The following is a 13,939-nucleotide window of genomic DNA, read 5'->3' on the forward strand; positions in this document are numbered from 1 at the left end:
CACACAGACACACAGACACACACACACACACACACACACACACACACACACACACACACACACACACACATACACACACACACACACACACACACACACACTTAATTAATCTCCCTCTTGTCCTAAGGTCCCTTAGAGAGGTAAGGAGTGCATGTAGTCTCCACCCTCCCCCCCAACTACAACATACAACACAACACCCACACATCACAGATAAGGTTACCCCATGAAAGCCCCCCCCCCCATGAAGGAGAAAGCATAGCGGCTTTGAAGTGAGTCCCGGGTCTCCTCCGATGGGATGGATGTTGTCTGTTTCTCTTTTCCTCTCTATCTCATTCATAACTCCTTCCTGGAAATCCTGTGCTGTTGCATCCTGGGAGACGACCCCCGAGCCAACCAGGGGAGGTCATTATACCGCTCCTTCCAAGATGGCCGCAAAGCATCCCGGACATTCAATATTTATGTTGACACACACGCTCGTTTTACACCAAAGCAGAGGCTGGTAAACACCCGACTCTTATATTGTATTCCACCTTCGGGCTTCAGTCTCTGTGAACTGCACTTCAGCAACAACACTTGCAATAGCATATAAGATAAGGTAAGATGTACTATAGGGGGCAGAACAGCCTGTGTATCCCGACAGAAAGCTACTGGGTTCGATCCCCTGTGTTCACAGTCTACCTGTGGGCATCTTTGATACCAATCCCCCCTACCTGCCAATTATAAAACGTGTCCTAAATGAATTCACCATCAGTCGCTAGGTTGCTAGTTTGATCCCCGGCTCTTTTAGCTGAGTATTGATGCGTCCCTGAGCAAGACACCTCACCCTAACCGCTCCCGAAGAGCTGGCTGTCGCCCTGCGCGGCTGACTCCGCCGTCGGTGTGAATGTGTGAATGCATGGTTCGCCTCGTGCCCACTGCACCGTCCGTCAAAGGACGTCGGATGCAGTGGGCCTTACGCCTCGTGCCCACTGCTCTGACAACCCTGGAAAGCTCCCCCATCCGTCAGCCACGCCTTCTGAGTCCTTTGACTCACGGTGCAGTGGGCACGATGCTTAAGTCACTTTGGATTAAAAGCGTCAGCAAATCCCCTAAATGTAGATGTAAATGTATATTGAGAAAAGGTGAATAGTGTTCAACAGCAGAGGTTATGGTGAACCTATTAACGAGCAAACCTTCGGACTAAAGCGGAAACGGCTCCAGCTGACCCTAGCTTGGTTCACGTGGGTCATCACCACAGGTAGACCAGGCTAAGGGTCCATCATCGGCTTCACACCCTCTGTGCATTAGGGGCGTTGTATTTTTTACAAGACGTCCCGCTGAGCAGACGTAAATGCAGAGGACATGGATGGGCTTTGATGACGCGCCTGACCGTTTTCTTTTGAATATTCATGAGCGGCTGATGAATGAGTGAGCACGGCCGAGTGCTGCAATCAGGGCAATGTCAACATTGGTTTAACGTAACAATCGATGAGTGATTGCACCCCTGCTGTCCGGAGACGTGGGCATCATTGGAGTGGGAGAGACACTTAGACTGAGGGTGCTGTTAGGTTGTATAGATGTCATATATTTATTAAGCTATGGATAATTGTTATACAACGAGAGAATGTATCTGGATTAGTCCTGATGCAAATTACCCTTGAAGAACCATTGAGAAAGGGTGGTTTAGATTACATCCGCACAGAGCGTGTTATGACTATGGCCGTGGCAGATGGAAGATACATTTATAGTTTTATTTTTGTTGAAATGCGATACTCCCTGAATTAGATCAAAAGCCTGATAACTACAATATGATTGCGCCAAAGGGGAAATAATATAAATATAAGAACTGTCACGTGCACAGCAATTTAACCTAAGCTCAAGAGGACATCCCTACATCAAAGTATAAAATGAATGCAAACTTAGTATAAAAATGTGTAATATATGAGTAAATAGGGACAGTTATGGTTACCTTCCAGTCTGACTGATCATATGAAATCATATGTTTTATGATTTCATTTCATGACATCTTTTTTAAGCAATGTCGATAAATATGTTTATTGCTCAGATGCAGCTGTTCATTGCTTTTGTACTTTTATTTTGTAGTTGTTGATAAAGGTATTTATTCTTGCTTGGACAGCTCCGGTTTGATCTCCACCAGTCCACTAGTTCAGTCTACTACCTTCGCCCTGGTACATCAAAGTAGCAGACCCACAATCAGTGCTATGACTGAAAACTGTGATTCCCATACGAGGACACCTTGGTGACGAATCAATAAGCTTTTGTTTGCATCGATCATCCCAGTATCATGTTCATACCTACACTCAACGTACACCTGTGCTTTCACCTTCCCCTGTGTACGAAGCCTATGCAAGAGTGCTGTGTTTAGCAACAGTTAGCCACCTACCTTCCACGTGTAAGCCGACGAGCTCCAGAGAGGGGGCTGCCTTCGACCGTAGGGCCCGATGAGAGGGTAGGGAGGGCGGGGCAGAGGGTCGGGTCGGGAGGGTTGGAGGCTGTAGGGGTCCCCTATGGCTCCACCCCAGGCGGTCTGCTGGTCGTCCCCCTGACCGGTCCTCCATCGCGTGGGCATGTTCACGTAGGGCTGGTACATGTTGGTTGAGGTCGCCCCGGGGCTCCTAAGGGTTTAACCGTGAGATGTCAGAGTCACAATCTGAAAGATCAATCCTAACTGGAACCCCGTGGCGACTCGTTGTCGGTACACCCTGACCTTCCGCGGCGCTAACATTAGCATTCAACCTAAATCCTAACCGAAAAAATTGCCTCGGAGTTTAGTTTTGAATGTTTGATTTAAAATGTACTTGTTGACTGTTGATGCTGGACTTTTGATTCAAAACACAACCCTTTTATTCCACTTTTGAGAGCCATGACAAATGACAATTTGAGTCATAGCAGTTCTAATTTGATCGTCACAGAAGCTAGCTAATTGGCTATTGCCAAACCAAGTATGAAACAGTTAAACTTTTACTACATTTGATTATATTGAAGACAAACATAGACATAGCATCTGTGTTGTGTGCATACAGAGTAGTCTACCAACAAAATGAAACGGTTTTAGGAAAACAAATTATTATAGTGTTAGCTTTGGGACCTGATTCCCATATCAAAAAAAACATGAGCACAAGGTTAAGCATCCAGTTACCTTGTTTCCGCCAAATTATTGTAATAAGTCATAAATCCATGATGAGGCTATTTTAATGTCTTTGTTACGAACAATCTACGTGTACATCAATGGTAGACAGTTTACAGATTACGACGGCGACCCCAGTCTGCCTGCATTACAAATCTCAATGATAATGGCTAATGAAGTTAGCATTAACCCAAATTACAATACACAATAACTAAATGGTCAGTTATCGGTTGTATGTCCATCCAGCTGGTCTTTGTGATTCACCCCCGTCTTGATTGATTTCATTCCCATTTCCTTAACCTCATTTAACTTTTCATTTGAATTTCCCATGAACTGGATCAAACTTTAGACAAATGCTGCATCATGGAAAAAGAACGGTGTGATTAGCCAAACAACGGGCATGATGCTTTTGATCAAAGGAGGTTTTAAGTCGCACAATGAATGGCTTGATAGATGGTCAACTGGCTTGTTGGCTAACCACTTTAAATAGAAATTGAAATTGTGAATAAAACTCTATTTGTGAAGCCCTAGCAATACTACAGTACTTCATACGGGGGGAAGCATTGTATTTATGATTTATATATTTTCCATTCATTATTTTTGCATGATTTTTTTAAAATATCAAACAAACTGTATCACAGAAGCTATTAACTACTATTAAGGAGACTCCTGAATCTTTAGTGACAGGAGTCAATATAGAGGATTTTAGGCCTAATGTAAAACATTAGGAAAAACAACAGGTTTTTATAAATAGAGAAAACTGTGTTTTGCTGACGTACATTGAATTCCTTTAAAAATACCATCATTATCGCCCTGCCATTCCCAACAACAATTTACGGTTGGTGAAGAGGTTTTGGCCACACTCTTTGTCTGTGGTTTGTGGGTTCCTCTGTTAGACCCATGGGCAAGGCATCTCTTTCTTCCGGCGATATGGACAGGCAATAACACACGAAAGGGACGCTTTGTGTTTTTTCTAAATGCCACACTTTTTTTCTCTCCAACGACCCCAACTAATCAACTCGCCTATCCATGCACTTCCTTACAGTCTCCTCCAAATCCCAACAATATAGAGAGAGAGAGAGAGAGAGAGAGAGAGAGAGAGAGAGAGAGATGATTGGAAGAGGAAACAGTAAGGTCTTTATGGCCAGAACACATTTTTAGAATAAAACACATAAAACACAGCAACAAAAAAACTAAAATTGCATTAGGAACAGGAAGGACACCCAAAGTGCAGTACATAAAATACACTAAAACCCAAACAGTGGGCTTATGAACGATGGCCAATCTAGTCACATGACCATAACCACACCACCCCCCCCCCCCCCCGGCCCGAAAGGGTTCAAAACCAGATGTCCTCAGTCTACCTGAAGTCATTCTAGAGTAGGACGCCAAATCCTTATCCACTCAATAAAGGAACCTGAGAAACAACTTTGGATAAAAGCGTAATCCTAATGACAAAACATTTTGATTATTGTTATTCTTGCTGTGTTTTACTTTTCTCCTCCAAAAATGGGTGAAATGGCCTTTGATTCATCACGACAACACCACGTCTAAAAAGCAGTGGGTGGTGGTGGTCACATGGTGTATGACATCACTCGTCGGTCTCCTGGTTGACAGAGGGAAGAGTCAATCTATGGCCTGCTGATTGAAGCCCAGGCACTTTGGGTATTAAGAACTGGCTGTCGATGGCGACTTTCCCGCAAGATAATCGTAAGCGTAGGGACGTGATATTCATCACCCAGCAGTGGTTGTTCCACCCAAGAGGGTGGACAGAGCTACTGTGTGTGAGTATTTTTTTTACTTTGCTAAAGCTCTGAGAAAACATCCACTATCTAAGACACACACACACAAACACAACAAAAACACACACAAACACACACACTAACATACAGACACACACACAAACACCACACAAACACACACACACACACACACACACACATACAAAGACCAACACACAAACAGACACACACACACACACACAAAGACCCAAACACAAACAGACACACACACACACACACAAACACACACACACACTTACAGTACACTCACAGAACAGAAGGGCAGTCAGTCACACAGATTTACTGAACTCTCAGGCACAAAAACATGCAGAAGAATAAGCAGTCTTTCTCATTCACACACACACACACAAACACACACCCACACCCACACACACACACACACTCAAACACACCAACTTAAGACATTAACTGCCTTGGCCGTAAATTTCCTTAATCTCTCTCTCTCTCTTTCCTCCTTCCTCTCTCTCTCTCTCTCTCTCTCTCTCTCTCTCTCTCTCTCTCATTCTCTCTCTCGCTCTCTGTTTCTCTCTCTCGCTCTCTCTCTCTCTCTCTCTCTCTCTCATTCTCTCTCTCGCTCTCTGTTTCTCTCTCTCTCTCATTCTCTCTCTCGCTCTCTGTCTCTCTGTCTCTCTCTCTCTCTCTCTCTCTCCCTCTCTCCCTCGCTCTCCCTCTCTCTCACCTCATCCACGGTAATCTTTGTCTCTTTCATGTATCCCAGCATTAGCTTTGAGCTGCTTAGTTCCCCCCCAGTGCCACCCCCCCCCCCCAAGTTGTCCCTCGCAGGGTCCCGTAGTCGCCTCAGTGGGTCAGAGTAATGAGGTGGGATCCCGTTAGCCCACCACCCCATCCCGACAGCGGGGGGCGTCCAAACACACTCGCCACCAAACAGCCATACAGAATAATGTGTGTATGCGTGTGTGTGTGTGTGTGTGTGTGTGTGTGTGTGTGTGTGTGTGTGTGTGTGTGTGTGTGTGTGTGTGTGTGTAACTGTGTAACTGTGTCTGTGTCTACTTGTTTGTGTATGTTTGTGATGTGTGTGTTGTCTGTGACCTATAAACGTTGTTATAATGATTGATAGTCAAGTTTAACCATACTTAAGTGTCAAATAATGACGTACATGCATTTCAACGTATTCCCAGATGACAGTCTGGGGTGGCTGTGCAGAGCGCTAAACACTCGGGACAGCAGAGTGGCGAAGTCACGCCCCTTCCGGTAGAGCTCATGGGACCTATGAGATCAAAAATATGAATGGGTGTCAATGGAGAGAAAATAATTATTTTCTGGTCCCAGTCTTTATATGCCCTGGATTACACATATGTTGTTTGTGGATATAAATGATAATTTTTCATGCAAAGAAAACTAAAGATTTTCGTGAAGAAGTTTGATAATTTTAGGTTTTATGTGAGGCCGCTTTGTGAACTAGCTCTTCGCTGCTCTCGACGCATATGATATACGTCACCACACCCGCACTTGGAACTCGGCACAGAGATGGCACATAGAGTCAGATGGCACATAACTAAAACTCTCCACATGCCCCGACTTATAGTGGTTTTCACCTCTTTCTATGCTTTTATCCTCGCCTTGAAAAAAAGTGGTGAAGTACGTGGAGCAGAGAGATCGCCATCTCTGTGCCGAGTTCCAAGTGCGGGTGTGGTGACGTATACCATATGCGTCGAGAGCAGCGAAGAGCTGTAGTTCACAAAGCGGCCTCACATAAAACCTACAATTATCAAACTTCTTCACGAAAATTTTTAGTTTTCTTTGCATGAAAAATTATCATTTAAATCCAAAAACAACATATGTGTAATCCAGGGCATATAAAGACTGGGACCAAAAAATAATTATTTTCTCTCCATTGACACCCATTCATATTTTTCGATCTCATAGGTCCCATGAGCTCTACCGGAAGGGGCGTGACTTCGCCACTCTAATTGCATTCACTTGTTCACATTTCCGGGAAATCATCTACGTAGAGGCACTCCTGCCGCGCCCCCATATGCCTGGTCAAATCTGCATGCGCGCGCGCTTCAAGGAAGGTAACCAATCACAACGGAGTTGGGTTGGCAGGAGGGGGGCGAGGGGGCGGAGATGGACGAAACCGAGCGTTGACAGAGAATGCTGAAAGCGCCCAGATGAGAGGAAGAGTTTCCCAAAAAAATCTACATCGTTTTTTGTGTATGGTTAAATATGACTATCAATCATTATAACAACGTTTTTAGGTCATAAAAGTCGAAAAAGCATAATAGGTCCCCTTTAACACACACCCTCTAGTGTCTGATGTGAATTTCTCTGAAGACGCAGCAATTGAGATCAAGGTAAAACGCAGCGGCAGGTTAAACCACAAGCACAGCAATGGAGCTTATCGTCACGTGACTTCTTGAGTTTAAAACCGTGTTAAACTCTAAAAAGTGACTAAACTAGCGACAGAGCAATTGCCCCTTTATGTTTGAGTTTGGGATTAAACATGCCTTTTTGGCTTTTTCCCATCAAAGTTGTGTCCTGTGGTGGTTCGCTCACCGTGCCGGGTTGCCACAATGACTCTGTATACTTTTTTGTGTAAGTTTGTGATGTGTGTGTGTGTGTGTGTGTGTGTGTGTGTGTGTGTGTGTGTGTGTGTGTGTGTGTGTGTGTGTGTGTGTGTGTGTGTGTGTGTGTGTGTGTGATGTGGGGCAAGTTATTCAATTAACTGTTTGCATTGTCCCAAATTCAATTGCTCCCACATGCGATAGAAGATACCGATTTGAAACTCCTATTACGTCCTATTGGCCGTTTCAGACATGCATGTGAAGACACATAATTAAATAATGTGGTTTTATAAGTAGAGGTTACCAAACATGGTCCAAAAAGCCTTTTGGACCATCTGTTCTTTTTGTGAATTAGGTAAACCATTTGATATATTTCTATAGAACAAGGTAAACTTTAACCTTTTCTTTTTTTTCTCCAAAGTCTGCATTCAATTCCGGAAATTTACACTGGGCTCTCAGTTGCCAACGATCAGCGTGCAATCAACTTACTCTCCGGGGCCAAATCTCAGTTTATTCCTGGTCATAGTTTAATATAAGATAAGAGAACTAGCGAAAAATACTGAAAGGCTTTTGTAAAGTCCAAGTGTAATTTAACACAATGTTAATTAATCTGCCTTAGCTCTGCGACATAAGGTAATGATAGGATTAATTCATATGATCACCGGAACATATGGTCAAGTACATGATAGCATAATATAAAAGAATACATACATTAAAATATTTTTGTTTCATGAGGCATATGACAAAAATCCGCTCCAATTAAATCATGTTTTTATGTTTCATATATTATTTATATCTATATACAGCACAGACGGAGATAAGTGTCTGGCACACGGTTCTAAATGACCCATTTGATGACATCAAAGTCAAAATGGGTGTCAAACATCAAGGAAAACAGAGTGAGGAAATCAGTAGCACTGGTGTGTGTGTGTGTGTGTGTGTGTGTGTGTGTGTGTATGTGTGTGTGTGTGTGTGTGTGTGTGTGTGTGTGTGTGTGTGTGTGTGTGTGTGTGTGTGTGTGTGTGTGTGTGTGTGTGTGTGTCATCTATACCTCTCACTTAACTGGACCAGCCCCCCCCCACCCCACCCCATTCATGTCGCCATGCTGGGGAAAGGTTAACGCAGGCTAACTTTGATGTGGGGCCCTTGATTCAGACAATGTTTATGTTCTTCCAAAGCCAGGGCATTACCAAGACATCCCACCTTGTGTCTGAGTCTAAATGTGTCTGTCTGCGTCCGTCTTCATGCTGAATATGCCTTTGTTTCACTCCGGCTCACAATCTCTCTCTGTCTTTGTCTCTGTCTCTGTCTCTGTCTCTCTCCCTTTCTCGCTCTCCTTTGTCTGATCTCTGTCTCTCTCCCTTTCTCGCTCTCCTTTGTCTGATCTCTGTCTCTCTCCCTTTCTCCCCGTCAAACATTTTTCCCATCTGTCTCTATGGCTCTATTTTTATTTATATCTTTATGGATCACTCTCTCTGTCTTTTGTTTCCGTCTTTGTGGAAATTCATAAATATGCACCAGCAAATAAATAAATTAATATATGAATAAACAGTAAACCTAAATCAATGCCCATCAATTAATACATGATTCCTTCATCATGTCATGGAGGCTACTGCCTTATTAACCCATTCCGATCATTCATTTTAAAACGTATCACACATCACAGTATTAAATGCATTGTCTTAGTGAGCTGGGATTTATTTGAGCTTGTTTTACACATATCAGCCACAAGATGGCAGTACATGCAAACTCTCTTTTATAGTAATTCACGATGACTTTGCTGTTTCCTTATCCTTTGTTGTAAATGGGTTTGTTTTAACTGAAACAAAACAATAAGGAACTGTGGGCTTTTCTTAAGCTTTGTGTTTCTATTAAAATAGATCAGCAATGAGTCATATTATTTGTCAGCGACGTATGACCACATCAGTCATCGATGAGCCTTGTTTTCTCAAATTGAACTGCGCTGTCGTGTGCATGTTCTAGTGCCATGTGCAGTAGAGAGAAGGTAAACGCTTACATTTGCACACTGCCCGCTATTTGCACCCCTTCACCAAATAATACTAAATATACATGTCGGCACCTTAATAGGTCCATGGTCGCACATCTCGTCAAATTCGGCTGCAAATATGTGGCATTTGGCACACAGACACACATGTACATATAATAACACTCTTAAACACACCCACACTCTCACAGTTATATACACTCGTGTGCATGGCATTTGAATTAATCGTTAACAGCTAGCGGGTGTACATGTCCCTGGCTTCTGAATTCTAAACCTATGATGATCCTCCACCTGTAACAGGTAGAGGATGCTAGAGGATGGTACCTCATCGGCTTGGAAGTTCTGAAGCCCTGCATGCTGTTGTTACACTGATACGCACACACACACACAGACACACACAGACACACACACACACACACAGACACGTATGCACAAAGACACAAAGACACAGCAAACACACACATGAACAAGGTCAGAAATACACTTACAAACACAAACATGCACACAGACATTCACTCTCTCAAGCACAAGCGCACACTCACACACATGCATAAAGAAAAAAACTCACACAAACACAAACATGCACACAGACTAACACTCTCAAGCAAACACACACATGCACACACAGACATACAACGCATGCAGTCTCTCAAACGCACACACAAACACACAAATGTATACGAACCCCCACACATGCATGCACACACACATGCACAGATACATGCACACACACTCACACACAGACATAGGCTACACTCTCTCAAATTGATGCACACAAAAACACACACGCTTTTCCTCAAACATATGGGCACACATAAACAAACACACAATGACACGAGTGAATAGTGGTGCTCTGAGTTGCGTGACGGGCAATGCCAGTTTGGAGAAGTGCAGCGGGTTGGCTTTGGTGTGATGTAAATAATAGTCTGGTGACTCCGAATGGGGAACTTTTCTCACGAGAGTAAGACCCGTGAGGGGATTCCTGCCCAGTCATTGTGCTCTCTGCTGATTTGATCATAAAAAAGGCTGGCAAGGGATGTCTGGCAGCACATCAACAACAGCACTGCCACCACTGGCGGGAAATGGCTTTGTTTGGGTTTTTGTATGTTTGCTTGTGTCAGTGAAACCCCCACTTTATGGTAACAATTAGTCACTCACTCAATCATGGTGTCTGTCAGCTCAATGGAAATATTGTCTGGTATTTAAATAAATTGACTGTAAAATGTTTACAAACATAATAACCTATTTTATTTGTACATTATTATTTTTTTTACCTGCTTTGGAAGTGTCAATTTATGATTGCCATGCCAATTAAGCCCTTTGAAGTTAATTTATACAAATAAATAAATAGAGAGATAAATGGATGGGGAAATATTTTTACTAAATATGCATTTTTAATAAGGAAAATATAAATAATAATAATAGTTTTAAAACAGCAATTCAACTTTTGAATTGCTGTTTTTAAACAATGCTTTTAAATATTGACAAAAATGACATTCTCATTCATATAATTATATTGTTAAAATAAAAAATATTGTTCAGGTTTTAAAGCCAACAACAAAACCGATCATATTGTTTTTGAACCAGCATTAAAGATTCTACTATCCTTTTGCAATTGTCGAATGACAATACAATGCAACAAAAATGACATTACCTGTGTACGATCTCGCACGAATGGGTCAGCTGTGATAGAAATGTCACTCTGGCTTTTCAGATAAAAATCTAAACTCGTTAAGATGACCAGTACTCAATTAGCTCATCAATTTGCATCACTGTTCGCACTGGCATAGATTCCTGGATTGAGGATGGAGCCCAGATGAGGGCCCTGGATTTAAACCATCCAGTTTCCTCTTTTCTCTCACGAGCGAGTGCAAAGGATACGGTTCTGCCCATAGAAGGACGAAAATAATCTCTGATTCCCGCAAGTCATCCTCTTGCATAACCATGATGGCTTTGTTCGGATCTCGTTCAGAAAACGAGTGTATGGCAATGATGTTTCACTAATTTATAATTAGCAACATGATCTTATTGACCTTCAGTCACGGCTGTGTGCTTAAACCTTGTAGTGGTTTCAAATGACGTATAATTAGGTGAGAATGGCATGATAACTTTCAATATGATGAGGTGTAACAATCATTCTACAGGTCCAATGCAGCATTTGTTAAGCTGTGCTTGTGTTTGTTAAAGTATGTTGTTCCTAATAATATGCTGTTATAAATTACCTTAACGAATAAGTAAATGACGTTATTTTAAAAGTTAGCATGTCGCACTGTTTTAAAGTGTATTTTATATTCCCACTGAGCCCGTCGCCATCACCTTGCCTCTGATTGGCTCGTACCTTGCGGTCACAGGTGTCATTGGCTCCGGGAGAGTGCCTCGCCACGCCCACCACTTACGATGTTGTTGTCAAGGTTGCCGCTGACAACAGCGCCTTGACTTTCACAGCCAGACACCGTTCCGCCGCTAATTTCCCGGTCTTGAGACGGTTTGTCCAGAAACCCACCGCTCCCCGAGTACCGCTCGACATGTGAAGAACAAAACACTGCGAGTGTTTTCACGGGTCGCCTTTGTCGACCTTTGACACCGCGGTTCCCGAGAAAGGCCTTCCGACATTGTGTTCCCGCTCAGACCCGTGGGCTAATCTGCATAATGACAGTGATGAACGACTCATCACGGGTGATTTGAGTGAAAAATGCCCTCCCGAAATGCCCCTTCACGCGCTTGTTGATTGTGTTTATTCGTAGCAGTTAGCTTGATGAGGCCACAGTATGGAGGAGGCTGGATGGACACTTGTTTCACGTTACGGCTAAAATAGCAGACTGGCATGTTTTTTTTCTCTCTTCCGGGCCGCTAACAAAACAGCGACGCAAAGGCCGAAATCAACGCGTCTACGAAAAAAGCTCTCAGGAATGCAAATGCAAAAAGCACTTCATTTGCTTGCTTTTCTCTCTGCAATCTTGTGTCTGAGAGACTGCACAAAGTGGTTAATCAAGTCCAAAGCCAGGCCCCCTGTCTGACTGGCCGCAGAGAACAGACCTGTGTGTGTGTGTGTGTGTGTGTGTGTGTGTGTGTGTGTGTGTGTGTGTGTGTGTGTGTGTGTGTGTGTGTGTGTGTGTGTGTGTGTGTGTGTGTGTGTGTGTGTGTGTGTGTGTGTGTTCTGTATGCGTGCCGCATTGTATACACGTGTTTTTCTGCTGCAGTTGAAAGGTCAACCATCACTTCCTGTCATCATATTTCAGAGCCATTGAGACTCTCCATCTCAATAAGTGTCTCAAGAATCTCCTTGACTCTTTGATAGGAAGCTTATAATTGGTTTCACTTTTGACGGCAAAGGGCAGTTTGTTCAAAATATGGCTTATGTTTAAGGTACCACCAAATTTTGAGGATATATATTTTTCCCCATTTCATTAGTCATATCATGTCTGTGATTACCAACTAAGCCAAAGTTATACCATATTTTTTTACCAGTTCCTCAATTGTATTAAGTCTTCCCAGTCCAGTTTTCTCCTTCTTCTCTTCTTCTCTCAGGAAGCTCTCTCTTCTCACTTTTTGATGGCGATGACGCAGTGCGGTGCGGCGATCGCTTGGTCTGGTCTACCTGTGGGCCTTTGATCATGACACCAGAAAACCAGACGGTGTTTGCTGTTTGATTCCTGGATTCTTTTGACAGTTTGCAGGCGGGGCCCTAGATCTGAGGAGGAGCAGGAGGAGACGGAGGAGGAGGAAGCCAGGGCTCAGATCTGAGGAGGAGGAGGAGGAGGAGGAGGAGGAGGAGGAGGGAGCGAGGTTCATTCCAGCTGGGAGAAGATCAGAAGGGACAACAAACTTTCAAAAGAGTGACTAACTTAATCTACCCTATATACACACCTTCCTGAATGCATATCTCTCTCTGTCTCTGTCTCTGTCTCTGTCTCTGTCTCTGTCTCTGTCTCTGTCTCTGTCTCTGTCTCTGTCTCTCTGTGTGTGTCGTTCTCATTCTACCTCCAGTCTATATTACTTCCTTAACAGTGCAGCATTTTAGAACAGATCCCTTGGTCCCTTTCAACATCGCCTTCCTAATTGGCACTGCCTCACATTGTGAACATCTTCCGTTAGATATGTATGTTCAGCATCGCAGATATGTTGTCTAGTTTAATTTTTTCACTCAACAGCAGTAGGGCTGAGGTTAGATTGACGGATGACATTTTGACCATTCTAAACTAAAAATTATGCATGGGTTTGCTCTGTACTAACTCCTGCAGTACTATATTATCTCTGATGCAGTGATTCTCAACTGGTAGGTCACGAACTATAAAGCTTAACATACCGGGGATGTGTGTGTGTGTGTGTGTGTGTGTGTGTGTGTGTGTGTGTGTGTGTGTGTGTGTGTGTGTGTGTGTGTGTGTGTGTGTGTGTGTGTGTGTGTGTGTGTGTGTGTGTGTGTGTGTGTGTGTGTCTTTTTGTGTGTACACGTGCATGCGAGCATACGTTCATGCGTGCG

The sequence above is a fragment of the Gadus chalcogrammus genome, chromosome 19, assembly GCF_026213295.1.
Source record: "Gadus chalcogrammus isolate NIFS_2021 chromosome 19, NIFS_Gcha_1.0, whole genome shotgun sequence".
In the NCBI taxonomy this organism is placed as follows: Eukaryota; Metazoa; Chordata; class Actinopteri; order Gadiformes; family Gadidae; genus Gadus; species Gadus chalcogrammus.